This window comes from Pongo pygmaeus, chromosome 20 (assembly GCF_028885625.2).
Source record: "Pongo pygmaeus isolate AG05252 chromosome 20, NHGRI_mPonPyg2-v2.0_pri, whole genome shotgun sequence".
Taxonomy (NCBI): Eukaryota; Metazoa; Chordata; class Mammalia; order Primates; family Hominidae; genus Pongo; species Pongo pygmaeus.
Window position 1 is genome coordinate 6042093 of NC_072393.2, and position 15629 is coordinate 6057721.

Genomic DNA, 15629 nt, shown 5'->3' on the forward strand with positions numbered 1-15629 from the left:
CTGCTTCCTGGGTTCAAGCGATTCTCCTGCCTCAGCCTCCCGAATAGCTGGGACTACAGGTGCATGTCACCACGCCTGGCTAATTTTTGCTTTTTTTTTGAGATGGAGTCTCACTCTGTAGCCCAGGCTGGAGTGCAGTGGCACGATCTCAGCTCACTGTGCAACCTCTGCCTCCCAGGTTCCAGCGATTCTCCTGCCTCAGCCTCCAGAGACGCTGGGACCACAGGCCCGTGCCACCACGCCCGGCTAATTTTTGTTGTTGTTGTTGTTGTTATTTTTAGTAGAGACAGGGTTTCACCGTGTTAGCCAGGATGGTCTTGAACTCCTGACCTCGTGATCCGCCTGCCTCAGCCTCCCAAAGTGCTGAGATTACAGGCATGAGTCACCGCGCCCAGCCTTTATTAACATTTTTAAAAGTTGTAAAATATACCAAACATAAAATTTACCACTGCAACTATGTGTAAGTACTCAGTTCAGTGGCATTAAGCACATTCCCATGGTTGTGCAACCATAACCACCATCATTCCCAGAACCTTCTCCTCTTCCCAAACTAAAACTCTGTCCCCATGAAACACTCAGTCCCCATCCCCCCACAACCCCCTAGCACCTGGCATTCTACTTTGTGTTTCAATGGTTTTAACTACTCTAGGGACCTCATATATTTGTCCTTTTGTGACTGGCTTCTTCTACTTAGTATAATATCTTCAACTTCATACATATTGGAGCATGTGTAAGAATTTGCTTCCTTTTTAAGGCTGGGTAATATTCCACCATATGGATGGATCACATTGTCTTTATCCATCCATTCATCCATGGGTGGGCACTTGGGCTGTTTCCACCTCTTGACCATTGTGAATCATGTTGCTATAAACATGAATGTATGAGTATCTCTTGAAGACCCTGCTTTCAATTCTTTGATTGCCCAAATCTCTTAAGGCTGGGTGGGCAGAAATAGCAAAGAAACTCTTCCACCAGGGAAATGTAAAGAAAAAAGAATGCAATTCTGTGCTAATATGAAGGGTGTTAAAATATACCAAACATAAATTCTGATAATAATCTGGGAAAGAGATGTAAGAGAGTTGGTTTGTGACCATCCTGGCCAAGATGACGAAACCCCCTGCCTACTGAAAAAAAAAAAAAACAAAAACAAAAATTATCCAGGTGTGGTGGCGTGTGCCTGTAATCCCAGGTACGTGGGAGGCTAAGGCACAAGAATTGCTTGAATCCAGAAGGCAGAGGTTGAAGTGAGCCAAAATTGCACCACTGCACTGCAGCCTGGGTGACAGAGCAAGACTTTGTCTAAGAAAGAAAGAAAGAGAGAGGGAGGGAGAGAGGAAGGAAGGAAGGAAAAAAAAGAGAGAGATAAGAGTTGCTGTGAGATTCATCCTTAGTTTTTCATTGCAGTTCTACAATTTCAGGGTCAAACAGTGATTATATATTATAATACAGCATGAGGAAATAAGTGTGAATTTCCTGCAGAAAATTTCAGCTTGGACTTACACTCTGTTTGGTCACTGTTTGCTCCCCAGTATCCCTACTGTGGCCCAAGTAATGTCATATCAAAGAAGTGCCACATCAGCAGGGTGTGGTGGCTCATGCCTGTAAGCCCAGCATTTTGGGAGGCCCAGATGGGAGGATCACTTGAGTTCAGGAGTTGGAGACCAACCTGGACAACACAGTGAGATCTCATCTCTACAAAAATTAATTTTAAAAACTTAGCAGGGTGTGGTGGCATGTGCCTGTGGTCCCAGCTACTTGGGGGGCTGAGGCAGGAGGATTGCTTGAGGCCAGGAGATGGAGGCTGCAGTGAGCTATGATCACGCCACTGTACTCCAGCCTGGGTGACAGAGAGAGACCCTGTCTCTTAATAAGAAAAGAAAAGAGAAATTGCAGAAGTGCCACATTCCTGTTGACATAGAACACCCAGGGCAGACAGGGAGGAGAGAGATGAACCTTAATTGTTGAATGAATGGAGGTAAGGCTGATATTTTCTCCTAGTGGACTCTGGTCCAGTTCATTCCAGAGAGAAAGCTTTGCCTGTTTAAAGTAGCCACTTGAACCATGTTGGAGGACCTTGTTGGGGGCAGCTTGGAGGGGAAATAGCAGAGCTGAAGTCTGCAGCGGAGGAAGCCACAGGAGTGGATAACCAGGTAGTGGTAGACAGAAAGGGGTGTGCACAAGGCAACACCTGACTCCCTTGCTCCTCTTACCTAAGGCTCAAGGGCAAGTGACACCAAGGAGGAATCATTTTCAGGGGGGGACAACTCATCGTGGTTTCCTTGGGACTTTCCCACTTCTAAAACTCAAAGTTCCAGTTCCCCAAAATGTAAAAAGTGGAATTCCCATGGGATCCAGCAATTCCACTCCTAGGTGTCTGCCCACAGGAATTGAAAACTTAGGTCTTCACAAAAATTTCTACATGAATATTCCTAGCAGCATTAGCTCATAAAGCCAGAAAGTGCACACGGCTCCAGTGTCCATCCATGGAGGAATGAATAAACAAAATGTGATCTAGGCCAGGCACAGTGGCTCACGACTGTAATTCCAGCACTTTGGGAGGCCAAAGTGGGAGGATCACTTGAGGCCAGGAGCTTGAGACCAGCCTGGGCAACAAAGTGAGACCTCCATTTCCAAAAAAATTTTAAAATATTAGCTAGGCATGGTTGCACACATCTGTAGTCCCAGCTACTTGGAGGCTGAGGCAGGAGGACTGAGCTCATGAATATGAGGCTACAGTAAGCTGTGATTTCACTACTGTATTCCAGCCTGGGCAACAGAGCCTCTGTCAATGAAAGAAAAAGAAAGAAAGAAAGAAAGAAGAAACGAAGAAAGAAAGAAAGAAAGGGAGAGAGAGAAAGAGAGAGAGAAAGAGAAAAGGGGAAGAAGGGAAGAAGAAGGGAAGAGGGGGAAAGGAAGGGAAGGAGGGAGGGAGGAAGAAGGGAAGAAAGAAAAGAGGAAGGAAGGAAAGAAGGAAAGAAGGAAAGAAAGAAAGAAAGAAAGAAAGAAAGAAAAAATTATCTAGGCGTATTCCCAAATTTTTGGCTGTGAAATGAATTATTTGCCTCACATCACCCCATAATAAAGCTGTGGATAAAGCTTCAATTCCCATGGAAGCCTAGTGAGGAGGGTTAGGTGTCTAGAGACCTGGGTTTGGAATCAAACAGGTGAAAATGGAGCTGTTTTGAAGGCAAGGGGCACAACAGAGTGTTTGCATGCCCAGAATCACCGATTTGAAACCCCAGCATCAAATGAGTCCAAGGATGGGTCTCTGTCACCTCGAATAGTCTGTGAGTGAAAAACATAATTTAAGATGAGGCACTGAGAAAAAGTGAATGACAAAAACCTGGAAACACCCTAAACAGCCTACAATAAAGCACTGATTACCCAAAGCAGCATTCAGCTAAACAATGAAATATTATGCAGCAATGAAAAAGAATAAGATGAAACTATCTGAGCAGTATAGGAGAATGGCTACAATCTACTTATCAAACAAAAAGAGTAACTGCAGTACAGTGTTCACAGTGCACTCCTATTTGTGTTTTTAAAGAAAGATATTTATTTAAAAAGAGTACCCTTTAAAGTAGTACCTTTTAAAGTAGTACCCTTTAAAGTGTATATCTACCAGCCAGGCATGGTGGCTCGTGCCTGTAATCCCAGCACTTTGGGAGGCCAAGGCAGGTGGATCACTTCAGGCCAGGAGTTTGAAATCAGCCTGGCCAACATGGCAAAACCCTGTCTCTACTAAAAAATACAAAAATTACCCCAGAAATGGTGGTGCATGCCTGTACTCCAGCTACTTGGGAGGCTGAGGCAGGAGGATTGCTTGAACCCAGGAGGCAGAGGTTGCAGTGAGCCAAGATGGCATCACTGCACTCCAGCCTGGGTGATAAGCAAGACCTTGCCTCAAAAAAATAAATAAAAATAAATAAAAAATAAAAAATAAAAATAAAAATAAAATAAAGTATATGTCTACCTACAGTGTGTGTGTGTGTGTGTGTGTGTGTGTGTGTATATATCTTATAGTAATCTATCTATATATCTGTTACCCTTTAAAGTCAATATACAAACATTTATTGTTTACTATGTGCTAAATAGTTTCTCCATCATTTTGCCATATGAACTCATTTTATCTTCATGATAATTTTTGCATTATTAGTCCCATTTACATATAAGGGAACTGAATGTATTCACTATCTACTGCTGTGTAACAAATTACCCCAAAGATCAGTAGCTTAAAACAAGCATTCATGATCTCACATAGTTTTTGTGGGTCAGGAATCTGGGTGCAGTTTAGCTGAGTGGTTCTGGCTCCATGTCTCTCAGGAGATTGTGGCCAAACTGTCAGCTGGGGCTGCAGGCTCATCTGAAGGCTCAACTGGGAAAATTATTCTTCCTTCCTTCCTTCCTTACTCCCTCCCTCCCTTCCTTCCTTCCCTTCCCTTTCTTTCCTCCCTCCCTTCCTCCCTCTCTCCTTCCCTCCCTTCTTTCCTTCCTTCCCTCCCTCCCTTCTTTCCCTCCCTCCCTCCTTCCCTCCCTTCCTTCTTCCTTCCTTCCTTCCTCCCTCCCTCTCCTCTCCTCTCCATTCCTCTCCTCTCTTCTCCTCTCCTCTCCTCTTCCCCTCTTTCTCTTTTGAAACAGGGTCTTGCTCTGTCACCCAGGCTGCTGTGCAGCGGTGTGACCATGGCTCACTGCAGACTTGACCTCTCAGGCTCAAGTGATCTTCCCACCTCAGCCTCCTGAGTAGCTGGGACCACAAGGGCATGCCACCGTGCCCAGCAATTTTTTTCATGTTTTGTAGAGATGGGGTCTCCTTATGTTGCCCAGGCTGGTCTCAAATTTCTGGGCTCAAGTAATCCTCCCACCTCAACCTTTGAAAGTATTGGGATTATGAGTACGAATCACCACACCTGGCCTATTCACTCTTTCTTCCTTCCTTCCCTCGCTCTGTCCCCTTCTCCCTCCTTCCCTCCACCCCTTTCTCTCTCTCTTTCTCTTCTTTCTTCTTTCTTTTTTCTCTTTCTTCTTTTTCTTTCTTCTTTCTCTCCCCCCTTTTTCTTCTTTCTTTCTCTCTCTTTTTCTTTCTTGTAAGAACACTTAACATGAGATGTAGCCTCTTACATTTTGACGTGCACAGCATGGTATTATTAACTCTAGGCATAATATTATTAACTCTAGGCATAATATTGTGCTGCATATCTTAGAACTTATTCCTCTTATATAGCTGAAACTTCATACTTGTTGAACAGCAACTCCCTGTGGGAGAGGATTCACTTCTAAGCTCACTCATGTGGTTGCCGGCGGGCTTGAGTGCCAGCTCAAGAGCTATTGGCTAGAGATTTCAGTTCCTTACCATGTAAGCTTTTCAACAACATGCTTGAGTGTCCTTGTGACCTGGCAACTAGGACCTGGCAGCTGGCTTCCCCTAGGCACTCAAGACAGAAACCACAGTCTTTTTATAGCCCAATATCAGGAGTGACATCCTATCACTTCTGACTTATTTGTCAGAAGTAAGTCAGTGAGTAGGCCGGGCGCGGTGGCTCACGCCTGTAATCCCAGCACTTTAGGCCAAGGCGGGTGGATCATGAGGTCAGGAGTTCAAGATCAGCCTGGCAAAGATGGTGAAACCCCGTCTCTACTACAAATACAAAAATTAGCCAAGCGTGGTGGCGGGTGCCTGTAATCCCAGCTACTCGGGAGTCTGAGGCACAGAATTGCTTGAACCCAGGAGGCGGAGGTTGCAGTGAGCCAAGATCATGCCACTGCACTCCAGGCGGGGTGACAGAGTGAGACTCCATCTCAAAAAAAAAAAAAAAAAAAAAAAAAAAAGTAAGTCAGTGAGACTGGATGCAGTGGCTCACGCCTGTAATCCCAACACTTTGGGAGGCTGAGGTGGGCGGATCACTTGAGGTCAGGAGTTCTAGACCAGCCTGACCAGTCTCTACTAAAAATACAAAAATCAGTTAGGCATGGTGGCGCATGCCTGTAATCCCAGCTACTTGGGAGGCTGAGGCAGAAGAATGGCTTGAACCTGGGAGGCACAGGTTGCAGTGAGCTGAGATTGTCACGCCACTGCACTCCAGCTTGGGCTACAGAGCAAGACTCCATACCATATTCAAGGGAACGATTAGATAAGGGTGTGAACATTAGACAATGGGGACCCTGGGGGCCCATGTAGGGGCTGCCCACCACACTGGGGTACAGAAGGGGTCAGTCACTTGTCCACACTTACAGAGCTGGCTAGCAAATTGCAAAGTTGGGATTCGAGCCCAAGCAGCATGTCGCTAAAATCTGAGTTCTTCACCTTCACCCGGTACCATGCCTCCTCTGCGCCCTTTTGCAGCATGCTTGTATATGAAGATAATATTTCTGGAAAGATAAAAAAAATACACTAAGGATATACATAACAGTAGAAGGGAGGCTTAACTTTCATCGAAGAACCTTTCATGTTGTTGAGTCTGTCTGCATTGTTTTTATGTGTGTTTACCAAGCACAGATATTATTTTTCAATCTTTTTTTTTGCCATAGAACTCGAACGGCATGATGAAATAAAAAGATATTTTTCTGCTAAAATACAAAATAAAATCAAACAAAATTATTTATTTATTTATTCATTTATTTTAAAGATGAGGTCTGGCTCTGTTGCCCAGGCTGGAGTACAGTGGTATGGTCACAGCTCACTGCAGCCTCAAACTCCTGGGTTCAAGGGATCTGCCCACCTCAGCCTCCAGAGTAGCTGGGACTACAGGCACCTGCCACCACCAAACCCAGCTAATTTTTTTTTTTTTTTTTTTTTTTTTTAAGAGACGAGGTATCGCCATCCTGCCCAGGCTGGTCTCAAACTCCTGGGCTCGAGTTATCCTCTGGCCTCAGCCTCTCAAAGTTCTGAGATTACAATCATGAGCCACCCTTTCCTGCCTCAAACAAAAACATTTAGACAGCACGTTTACAAGGAAAGAATTAGTAAAACCACAGGGCCAGTGAAAACGAGTTTGGGTATGAGAACGGTACAAAAACTGCCTCCTTCCTGGGACATTTCCAGGTCTCCTTGAGAGAATTTACCCTTGGTGATTGTTAAAATTATTTTTTTTTTCTCCCAGACGAGCTTCTCCCTAATTGATTGTTTTTATTTAACGGATGACTGTTAATTAACCAGCTCTATTAGAACTTTACGGGCCATTTATGCACTGATGCGTGGTTTTAAGAGCCTCTTACTTGGTACAAACCTGAGTCTGAGCATCTGATCCTTTCAAGAGTAGCATAAAAGGACAATTTCCATAATGACGGGGCTTCTGAATAGCGGATTTTGTGTAAAAAGCACCTGAGTACCGCAGAGATCTTTTATTTGTCTCGCGGCTTTCTCGCCGTCCGCTGCCACGTTTCTCTGCTACACGGAATCATTTCCATAGCAAGTACTTGTGACCCCGAACAGCCATCGAATGGGCAAGCTGAATACACACCAAACACATTTAAAGGAAAAAAAAATTTTTTTTTTCAGCCAAAGGTATTAACCACTTCTAGGCAACCAGGCAGCAGAAGGATATAATGGCTGTGCGTGCCTGTGTTCCATGTTAACTTCAAAGGCAAGGAAGAAGGAAAGGAAAGAGGAAAAATAGAGAAATAGATGGAGGAAAAAAGAAGAATTTGGAGAGAAAATAAAAGGGGTAACCGGGCATGGTGGCTCACGCCTGTAATCCCAGCACTTTGGGAGGCCCAGGTGGGTGAATCACTTGAGGTCAGGAGTTCGAGACCAGCCTAGCCAACATGGCAAAAACTCCATCTCTACTAAAAATACAAAAAATTAGGCCGGGCATGGTGGTTCACGCCTGTAATCCCAGCACTTTGGGAAGCTGAGGCGGGCGGATCACGAAGTCAGGAGATCGAGACCATCCTGGCTAACATGGTGAAACCCTGTCTGTACTAAAAATACAAAAAATTAGCTGGGCGTGGCGGTGGGCACCTGTAGTCCCAGCTACTCGGGAGGCTAAGGCAGGAGAATGGCGTGAACCCGGGAGGCGGAGCTTGCAGTGAGCTGAGATTGCGCCACTGCACTCCAGCCTGGGCGACAGAGTGAAACTCCATCTCAAAAAAAAAAAAAAAAAAAAAAAATTAGCCAGTGTGGTGGCGGTGCCTGTTAATCCCAGCTACTCGGGAGCCTGAGGCACAAAAATCGCTTGAACTCGGGAGGTGGAGTTTGCAGTGAGTTGAGGTCGTGCCACTGCACTCAAGCCTGGGTGACAGAGCAAGATCCTGTCTCAGGGAAAAAAAAAAAAAAAAAAAAAAAAATGGTGAGGAATGAGAAGGAAAGAGGTTTAAAAAAAAGAGAAACAAAAAATTTCAGTAACAGAAGCTGTCAAGTATACTAGCTGCCTTCTTTATGAAAATAGAAATAAAAATGTTCAATTCTGGGCAGGCACGGTGGTTCCCTCCTGTAATCCCCGCACTCTGGGAGGCCAAGGCAGGACGATCGTTTGAGACCAGGAGTTTGAGACCAATCTGGCCAACAAAGCAAGACTTCATCTCTACAAAAAAATAAATAAAATCAGGCTGGGCACAGTGGCTCACACTTGTAATCCCAGTACTTTGGGAGGCTGAGGTGGGCGGATCACTTGAGGCCAGGAGTTTGAGACCAGCCTGGCCAACATGGTGAAACCCTGTCTCTACTAAAAATACAAAAATTAGCCAGGTGTGCTGGCAGGCGCCTGTAATCCCAGCTACTCCAGAGGCTGAGGCAGGAGAATCGCTTGAATCCAGGAGGCAGAGGTTGCAGTGAACCAAGATTGCACCACTGCACTCCAGCCTGGGTGACAGAGCAAGATTCCATCTCAATCAATCAATCAATCAATCAATAAAATCAACTGGGCATGGCGATGCGGACCTATAGTCCCAGCTACCTGGGAGGCTGAGGTGGAAGAATTGCTTGAGCCTGGGAGGTTGAGATTGTAGTGAGCGGAGATTGTGCCCTTGTATGATAGGCAACAGAGCAAGACCCTGTCTCAAAATAATAATAAGAAGAACTCAAAAAAAAGAATGTTCAATTCTTAGCTTAATTACAACCAAGCTGTAACAGTAACATAGTGAGTTGACTAGTCTAGGTTCTGTGCCTGAATGTTGGCAACTTTTCAGAATTGATGCAAAGATTTACCTTACAACTTGGCAAGGCAATCTAACAAAAGGGACAGTGGGGGCTTTGCACCTAGTTCACATCTTTATAAATGACACTGGCTTCATCTGCATTATTTTAAGGATATCACCGTGTGAACTGCACCACTTTTATTATTATTATTGTTTTAATAGAGATAGGAGGCTGGGCACTGTGGCTCATGCCTGTAATCCCAAACTTTGGGAGGCTGCAGTGGGAGGATCACCTGAGCTGAGGGAGGTTGAGGCTGTAGGGAACCATAATTGCGCCATTGCACTCCATTCTAAACAACAGTGTGACACCCTGTCTCAAAACAAAACAAAACAAAAACAAATTGAGATGTAACTTACATATGTCAAAGTGCACAATTCTTAATTGTTTACGTATGTGTGACTTTTTACGTGTGTGTGTGTGAACCCTTACCACCAGCACCTGGATCAAGGTATAGAACATTTCCTTCTCCCCAGAAGGTTCTCTCTTGTCCTTTTCCAGTTAATACCTCTACCCCATTTTTCTGACTTCTACCACCACATGTATGTTGCTTACTCTTTTATTTTATTTTAATTTTTTAGACGAGTCGCCCAGGCTGGAGTGCAGTGGCACGATCTCAGCTCACTGCAATCACCATCTCCTTCTTCAAGCGATTCTCCTGCCTCAGCTTCCCATATAGCTGGGACTACAGGTGCACACCACCACGCCCAGCTAATTTTTTGTATTTTTAGTAGAGATGGAGTTTCGCCATGTTGGCCAGGCTTGTCTTGAACTCCTGACCTCAAGTGATCCACCTGCCTCAACCTCCCAAAGTGCTGGGACTACAGGCATCAGCCACCGCGCCTGGCCTTTTCTGGCTTCTTTAGCATATTATATCTGTGAAGTTCACTCATATTGTTGAATGCATCAGTTGTTCATTCTTTTAAAAAAAATCTGAGTGGTATTTCATTATATAATATACCACTATTTATAGGTTTATTCTTTTGTTGACAGACATTTGGTTTGCTTCTAATATTCTTAAAAAAAATTTTTTTTTTGAGACAGAGTCTCGCTCTGTCTTCTAGGCTAGAGTGCAGTGGTGAGATCTTGGCTCACTGCAACCTCCGCCTCCCAGGTTCAAGTGATTCTCCTGCTTCAGCCTACCGAGTAGCTGGGATTACAGGCATCCGTCACCACTCCCGTCTAATTTTTGTATTTTTAGTAGAGACAGGGTTTCACCATGTTCACCAGGCTGGTCTTGAACTCCTGACCTTGGGTGATCCGCCTACCTCGGCCTCCCAAAGTGTTGGGATTACAGGCATGAGCCACTGTGCCCGGCCCCTCAAATTTTTAATAGACAGTTGGCAAGAAACTTCATGCGCACAAGCAAGCAGTAAGAAACTTCAAACCATTTTCTACAAGCCTTTAAAAAATTATAACAGGTGAAATTATGTCTAAGGACCCAAACTTCTCTTCTTCTTTATTCATTAACAAATATAAGTTTCAAAAATTGTTGTAATGGTGTAAATGGCTTTTTGAATCCAGTTCAGTGTTTTCCCATCAGGCACTTCAAATGATAATGATGCTCTAATTTGCATGCATTGTTGGAGCAGTCATCCAGTTGCTGGCTTGATCCCCGCTAAAAGAGCATACCAGCTGCAAATTGACAGAAGAATCTGATACATGTGAAGATGGGGACTTGGAGGCTTTATCTGGAGCTGCATCTACCAGGAGCCCCCTTCTGGTCTCCTCCAAGAACTGCACCTTGGCTTCATGGCCTTTCCTTGGCACCTGGAACATGGACTCCTTCAGTATCTTCCAGTACCTGGATCCACAGTGACACAGGATGTTCATGGTGGACAGCAAGTGTCAGACGTAGGGACCAAAGACACACCTCCAGACCTCACTGCATAATGGCCACCCTGACAGGAGCTTTGGATGAGGTTGCTCATGGCTGTAGATGACACACCAAGGAACTAGAGCTTTTCAGATGCCACCTGGCCACATCTGTTCTCAGCCATAGCAGTGTTACTTGGTACTGTCAACGTTCACTGCATTCTGTCAAATGTGTGTCATTTAAAGACCACAAGACATAACAAAAATTAATTCATTAAAACTTATTATATTTTTTAAACTGAGATAGGATCTCTCTCTGTTGCCCAGGCTAGAGTGCAGTGGTGCAATCACAGCTCACTGCAACCTCAAACCCTGGGATCAAAAAATCTTCCCGCTTCAGCCTCCCAAGTAGCTGGGACTACAGGTACATGTCACCACATCGCGTTAATTTTCAAATTTTTAGGAGAGATGAGGTCTCACTATGTTGCTCAGGCTGGCCTGAAACTCTTGACCTCAAGCGATCCCCCCGTGTTGGCCTTCCAAAATGCTGGAATTACAGGTGTGAGCCACCATGCCTGGCCTAATTTTGCTTACACACACACACACACACACACACACACAACTAAGAAAATTGCAATTTCAGGAGCCATGACTTATGACATCATTGATTCCTGATGGGGCTGGTCAAAAAACAAAACAAAACAAAATAGGACCACAAGATGGCAGTATTGCATAACAAGCGTTACTGCATGGCACTTAGATAGGTTTGCATGTGGAGAATGTCCCTTCCAGCAGGACTCCTTCCAGAGGAGCTCCTGGGACAGACGAGAGTTAGAGGCAGGGCTTAAATGTCTAGGTGTTGTCATTGAGTAGCAAGGTGGGGACAGTCTGCATCATAGAACTCTGAAAGGCAACAATAATTTGGGGTTTCTTACGGATATAAGATTTTTCTTCTCTGTGATTAATAGGTGTTGGGTGCAATTTTGTAGGGTATGCAAAGCAGGTAGGCTCTAAATGACTAAACATATGCTTATTTGTGCAATATTTATAGCAATGGATTGTGTGAGAATTTGAGCTTGGTGCTGGTGGGCTTTGAGCTGAGAGGTCCCTGCCTGCCTGCTGTAAAGAAACAAATGAGATAGGGCTGATAGAAAGACATCATCTTTGGCTCATTTATATAGCAAGTGACAACCAATTTAGTTCAGACCTTTCTTGCTTCTAGACCTGCACCATCCACTCTTATCCACTTCTCATTCTTCCTGGAAGCTGCCACGGAACATGCAGACCCCCGTATCCACTTTTGCCAGTAGGGACACCCACTTTTGAAAAGCCACGGACCCCTGGCAATGAAGCTGCAGACATACCATTTAACTCATCCTGCCTGGAAAAGGAAAGTAAATGTTTTCTTCCCAATTTTTGCTAGGGAAATCCAGGCACATAAATGTATTCAGTAACTCAATGATTTAAATTTCAGGGCTTGTGTCTGTGTGTTATTGGAAAAGCATTTGAGGCTGGTTGTCATGGTTCATGGCTGCAATCTCAACACTTTGGAGGCTGAGGCAGGAGGCTCACTTGAGTCCAGGAGTTCCAGACCAGGCTGGACAACTCTACCTCTACAAAAAAAATAAAATAATAAGCCCTGCATGGTGGTGCACACCTGTAGTTCTAGCTACTCAGGAGGCTGAGGTGGGAGGATTGCTTGAGCCCAGGAATTCAAGGCTACAGTGAGCTATGATCACACCACTGGGCCTGGGCAATAGAGTGAGATTCTGTCTCTAAAAAAAAAAATGCATTTGAGAATTTTAACAAATCTAAGTACATTTGGAGTCTGCTAATATTACTGTATATGGGATTTTGGTGGGACCATCCCTAAGGATTTAGTAATAAAATGTCCCTTTGTATTGTTGAGAATTTTAAATAATTCTTTAAAGCAGTTATGTTCTAGTAAATATTTAATAACTGGCTCTTGAGTGGCATGGGGCACTGATTTGCAGTGTTTGCCAATTCCTTTGGTGTAAATAGTCCCACTGTGGCTGATTTCAAGGTACAGATGTGATACCATTGAATGTGAAGCTGAGGAGAGATGCATGCAATTGGCTCTGACTCATGCAGTTGATACATGCCAGCTCCAGCACATCATGACTTCAAGCTGTCCCAGATGTGCCCTGTCTGAATTTCTGACCTACAAAAACCACGAGAGATGATGAGTGATTATCATTGTTTTAAGCTGCTAAGTTTTTGAGTAATTTCTTGCACGCCAATAGATAACATAGCTACGATATAGCCCTTTCTCATTCTTTTTCACAGCTGTATAGTATTCCATTTCATAGCTGGAATACTATGAGAAAGGGCTATATCGTAGCTATGTTATCTATAAGGGATATATGATAGATATGTCATCTCATTCTTTTTTACAGCTGTATAGTATTCCAGCTGTGAAACAGAATACTATAGAGCTGTGAAAAAGAATGGGAAAAAGACATATACCTATTACAGCAATTTGACCTCACCCAATGGTGAGAGTTCATTAGGTAATAATAATGGACCAATCCAGTTCAATTTTTATGTAACAAAGTTGTGAGTTGTCTTTCAGTTGCCATGGACCCCAGGTTGCAAGTTACATAATCAGAACATGTCCAGATGAGCTAAACAGTCAACCACAGGTGGAACCTAAGTGCTCAGACTAAGGAGCAGAACTCAATTAAGAAACAGACGCCACATGGCAATGATCCAGTATCCAATCAGCTCGAGCCCTGGCATCACACCATCGCAAGAGCCAATCAGATCATGCCTCATTACCCTGTGACTATAAAACCTGCCCCAACTCCCAGCTCAAAGAGACAGATTTGAGTGTTTTCTCCCATTTTCTTGCCAATTGCCTCAAATTAAACCTTTCTCACTGCAAAAACATGGTGCTTTGCTGGTTGATGTTCCCTCGCATATAGGCAAATGGATCCAGTTTGGTTTGTAACAGTTACATATGAGGCTTTGACTCTGTATCTCATGTTTTTGGAGCTTTTTTTTTTTTTTTTTTTTTTTTCTGAGATGGAGTCTCGCTCTGTCACCCAGGCTGGAGTGCAGTGGTGCGATCTCGGCTCACTGCAACCTCCACCTCCCGGGTTCAAGCAATTCTCCTGCCTCAGCCTTCCAAGTAGCTGGGACTACAGGCATGCGTCACCACGCCTGGCTAATTTTTGTATTTTTAGTAGACACGGGGTTTCACCATGTTCGCCAGGCTGGTCTTGAACTCCTGACCTCAAGCGATACACCCAACTCAGCCTCCCAAAGTGCTGGGATAACAGGTGCGAGCCACCGCGCCCAGCCTCAAGTCAGCCTTTCTTCCCTGCTTCTGTTCAAGTAACCCTGCCCTCCACCCACCCAGGCAGGGAATGCTGCTTACTGATGGAGAGGGGGCCAGAAACAGGAATGATAAGGATACCAGAACTGTGCAGTCATGTCGGAGGGAGGCTGGTCCCAAGAGAAACCTTTGGACTGGGTGCGATGGCTCACGCCTGTAATCCCAGCACTTTGGGAGGCCAAGGCAGGTGGATCGCTTGAGGTCAGAAGTTTGAGACCAGCCTGGCCAACATGATGAAACCCCATCTCTACTAAAAATACAAAAATTAGCCTGGCATGGTGGTGCGTGCCTGTAACCCCAGCTACTTGGGAAGCTGAGACAGGAGAATTGCTTGTACCTGGGAGGTGGAGGTTGCAGTGAGCCGAGATCATACCATTGCACTCTAGCCTGGGTGACAGAGCAAGACTTCGTCTAAATAAATAAATAAAGTAGTAAACAAAAGAGGGGTGTTGAAATTCCTCCCATGAGTAATCCATTCGATATGTGAATATATTTTATTAAGTTTTTTTTTTTTTTTTTTTTTTTTGAGACAGAGTCTTGCTCTGTTGCCCAGGCTGGAATTCAGTGGCTCGATCTTGGCTCACTGCAGCCTCTGCCTCCCAGGTACAAGCGATTTTCCTGCCTCAGCCTCCCGAGTAGTTGGGATTACAGGTACTTGCCACCACACCCAACTAATTTTTTGTATTTTTGTTAGAGACGGGGTTTTACCATGTTGGCCAGGCTGGTCTTGAACTCCTGACTTGAACTCCTGCCTCTGCCTCCCAAAGTGCTGGGATGACAGGCGTGAGCCACCACACCTGGCTCTATTTTTATTTTTAATATGGCAAAATATGTACAACACTAAACTTACTACCTTAACCATTTTTAAGTGTATAGTTGTAAATTTTGTGTAATTTTAAGTCATTAAAATTTTAATTTAAATACTCACATAGGCTTGTAGCTACCATAATGGACAGGGTCAACTTCCAATTTCTTCCCTGAGTTAGTAAGTCACCTCGTCCATGCGTAATTCATCACACTTTTACCAGCTGGACTTTTGAAACTTAGAAACAATGATTTTTTTTTTTTTTTTTTTTGCTGCTGTATTACATTGAGGGGTATAATATTTGATCAAATTACATTGTTAGGGCTGGGCGCGGTGGCTCATGCCTGTAATCCCAGCACTTTGGGAGGCCGAGGTGAGTGGATCAACTGAGGTCAGGAGTTCGAGGCTAGCCTGGCCAACATAGTGAAACCCCGTCTCTACTAAACATACAAAAATTAGCCTGGTGTGGTGGTGGGCGCCTGTAGTCCCAGCTACTCGGGAGGCTGAGGCAGGAGAATCGC

The 15629-nt window shown here is 44.5% G+C and overlaps 1 protein-coding gene across 4 annotated transcripts in view; it reads left to right on the forward strand.

The window, feature by feature from the left end:
* The window catches only part of LOC129019808 (long-chain-fatty-acid--CoA ligase ACSBG2), a 92225-nt gene that overhangs the window by 13605 nt on the left and 62991 nt on the right, over positions 1 to 15629 (forward strand). The window lies entirely within an intron of this gene.